A 3,275-nucleotide genomic window follows, 5' to 3' on the forward strand; every position below is an offset into this window, starting at 1 on the left:
CCCTGATTTGGATCCCACACAGACAACCTGGGTTTGGGATTCAGGACACCGAAGGAAAAGCTCTTGGGCTTGGTGCGTACGTACTCGTAGAAAACCATAACTTCTGGGTGCGTACGTACTCGTAGAAAACCATAACTTCTGGCTCTTAAGAAAAGTTGTTTTGAGTGTAGAGTTGGCATATATATTTTTTCAAAGTAGCAAATCCATTTGAGAAAACAATGTGACAATTTATTGATCTTTTTTTTTTTTTAATTGAACTCTCCGCCAAGTGATGAAACGTAGTTTCACCTTACAGGCAAGGTTCCAGACTTAGCGAAAAGGCCGATTTGGATAGAAACCATTGAAGTGGTCAGGAGGGGCCAGGAGTGAGGGAAGAAGACAGAAACTGCTGGAAAAAAACAGAGGACGACACATCCATTAGTCACAGTGGGCAAAGTGCCTGGGGCCCATGATACTTTTAGAAACCCACAAAAATTGCTTAATTTTATTTCTTTCAAAATCAGAAGGAAAAAACGAGCATATTGTAATGAACCCAGCCTAGATTATATTCATCTTTATACTAATGAAGTTGTAAAATGTGATTTATATATATATATTAAAAAACGCAATATATTAATATAAGTGTGTTTATATATTAAATTATATTAATTAATTAATTAATTAATTATGGAGGAAGGAGCCCAGGAAGGCAAAAGTGCTGAGGGCCCATGAAAGTCCTACAGGGACCCTGGCAGTTACTAAATACGTTGGCTCCAAAGGCCTAAGGAAACACAAACTCTAACGTCCTCAGTTGCATTAACACTGATCATGCTCACCGATTTCGCTGGCCGGGCGGGCCCCATCGGCCGAGCGGCGGGACTGCAGCACACACATCTGGAAGTTTCCCAGCTATTTCCCTCTGCCGTACCAGCTGATTGCACCTCCTTATTAACTCCGTCGCCAAGCAGCTGCTCGGTAACCAGGCTGGATTAGTTTGTGCCACCACCCTTTCCTAACTCTCCGTCGCCAGCAGCCACATCGGGCAGGCTCGCCGCACCCACCGTCTCGCGCGCTCAACCCGCGGGCCGCCCCCTCCCCCCCCCTCGCCTCCCCCCTCCGTAGCTTTTCTAGTCCTGCTCCCCAAATCGTCACCCCTCGAGATGCCCCAACAGCGCCCTGGTGCCTTCCGCCCTGATCCAACGTGAGAGCTGGGCTTTGCACATCCAGGAACGAGGAGACGCCTCTGCCCGCAGATCTGGACTGCGGGGACTCACTGAAATCCTGACATAGCTGTTCCTACCTGGAGCATCTCCGTCCCTCCTGGAAATGAGCAACTCCAGTTAGTGACCGGTCTCTGCGCCTGCGCCACGAAACCGCTTTCACCCCGTTGGCCCCTCCCTTGTGTTCCGGTCTCCGGTCCTGGTCGCCCGGAGACGCTTTCCCCAACCCTCCGTCCTTTTCTGAAATTTACACATACTATATGGTAACCCTGTTGGAATGAAAAATAATAATAATACAAATGGGTTTTTTTTTTTAATTTTAAAGGGAAAGTATACACATAGTGCTGACCACACAGCCTTGATATTTGGTTTGTTTATTATATATAATTGAAGCCAAATATTTCAAAAATTGATATCTGCTTCCAGATATTTCAAAAACCAACGTACACACACGTAGGAAACAAATCTGTAGCAACATTATTTTTTCAGTTAATTCGTATTTTGCCAGAGAGAGAACCAGCACATACGCACGTGTGTGAGTGGGGGAGGGGCGGAGAGCGAGAGGGAGAGAGAGAATCCCAAGCAGGTTCGGTGCCTCTTTTCGCCACTTAAGTTTTGGTGAACCGTTTTGATCCATGGTATCTAACGAAAGGTGTGCAGTTGATGGTTCTAGACCTACGGCAAAGAAACACAGGTAGAATATCACGCTGGAGTTTTAAACCCAGGTGCCATAGCCCCTTCAGACATCTTCAAAGAAATAGCCAGAGAAAACAGGGGAAAGATGAACTGATGGTCCAAGATTGCTGGAAATGCTTTCACTTATGACAGATAGCACTCTAGATATCACTGCCCCCTGCCCTGGGGAAACTGACTTTGCCAGGGGCACATTCTGAGGCAGCCGGTGGGGTTCCGACCCCTTGACCACTTGCCTCCCTCCCCAGCCCTCAAAGCATTGTGCATCCTTCCTGGAGACATCGATGTAGCTTGGAAGACATGTTCTCAACCAACCCAATACTTTCCCTTTAGAGACATTTAGAAATGTGGGATATTTGTTTGTTTGTCACTACTGGCTTTAAGAGGGCCAAGAATCCTGAATGTCTTGCCAGACAGAGTTGAGCAAAAGAAAAAAAAAATTTAATCCCAAAACATCCGTAACACCTCCATAGAAATACATCTACTTAACAACGGGGGAATTTGATCGAGGGAACTTCTCCCCTTACTGTTGTGTTTAATTTCGGTTTAGGCGTTAAAGGTGTCGGGGAGGATATGTGATGTCGGCTGATACAATTTTCCACATTCACTTTTTTTTGTCTCACAGAAGATACAGGAAGCTCCCCTCCTGCCAAGTTCCTGAGGTTCAGGAGTAGCAAGGGAGGAAATTATAACGGTCTTCGAGGGATGCATGAAAGAGAGTCAGTCAGAAGACCTCACCGGGGATCCTAGACCACGATGAAGGTCACATCCAAAGAGTGAAGGCTACCCTGTCCTCACTGGGAATCGGGGAAGGACAGTCTCATTGCGAACTCTCCAGTTGGAACATCATATCCAACTGTTAGGCTGTCTTGGCGAAAAAATAGTAGCCGCTAAAGAAGTTTGAGGAAGGAAGGTTTAACTATACCTTTAGAATCTGTCAGGTTACAGAAAGTGATCCCCGGCCAAACTCTGCCGCCCATACAGATGCTTATTACGTGTTCGTTTGTGGTCATCAAGGAGTTAATACTGTCCTGTTAGCTCAACGAGATTCTAGATTCTAAAATCCTGCGACACCAATGGCTAAGCAAGCATCTCTTTAAGGTATGTTTGGTCAGCCTGGATATCTTGAATCCATTTAACATCGCCAATGAGACCTCATTTCTAAGAATCATCATGCTAAGTAATTCAGTTTATTAACAAACTAAATTATGGGTTTCTCCAAATAAAGTCCCCTTCTGACATCCCTTATGCTAATTAACAAAGTGCTATTTTGATGAAGTAGTTTAATCCCAGCTGATCACCCCTTGACAACGCATTCCAGACTTCCCCCTAGGTTTTGGCTTAATCTGAAAAATGGATGCAGCATAGAAGTGTGTCAAAACA

At 45.4% G+C, this 3,275-nt stretch overlaps 1 long non-coding RNA gene across 1 annotated transcript; it reads right to left on the reverse strand.

Annotated features, from left to right (window-relative positions):
• Positions 1-252: 252 nt before the first annotated feature.
• On the reverse strand, positions 253-896 carry LOC125150999 (uncharacterized). The gene is made up of 2 exons (XR_007146567.1): positions 816-896; positions 253-388 (listed from the first exon to the last, which is right to left on the reverse strand). It is a non-coding gene; the product is annotated as an uncharacterized LOC125150999 (long non-coding RNA).
• Positions 897-3,275: the final 2,379 nt, after the last annotated feature.

This window comes from Prionailurus viverrinus, chromosome D4 (assembly GCF_022837055.1).
Source record: "Prionailurus viverrinus isolate Anna chromosome D4, UM_Priviv_1.0, whole genome shotgun sequence".
NCBI lineage: Eukaryota > Metazoa > Chordata > Mammalia > Carnivora > Felidae > Prionailurus > Prionailurus viverrinus.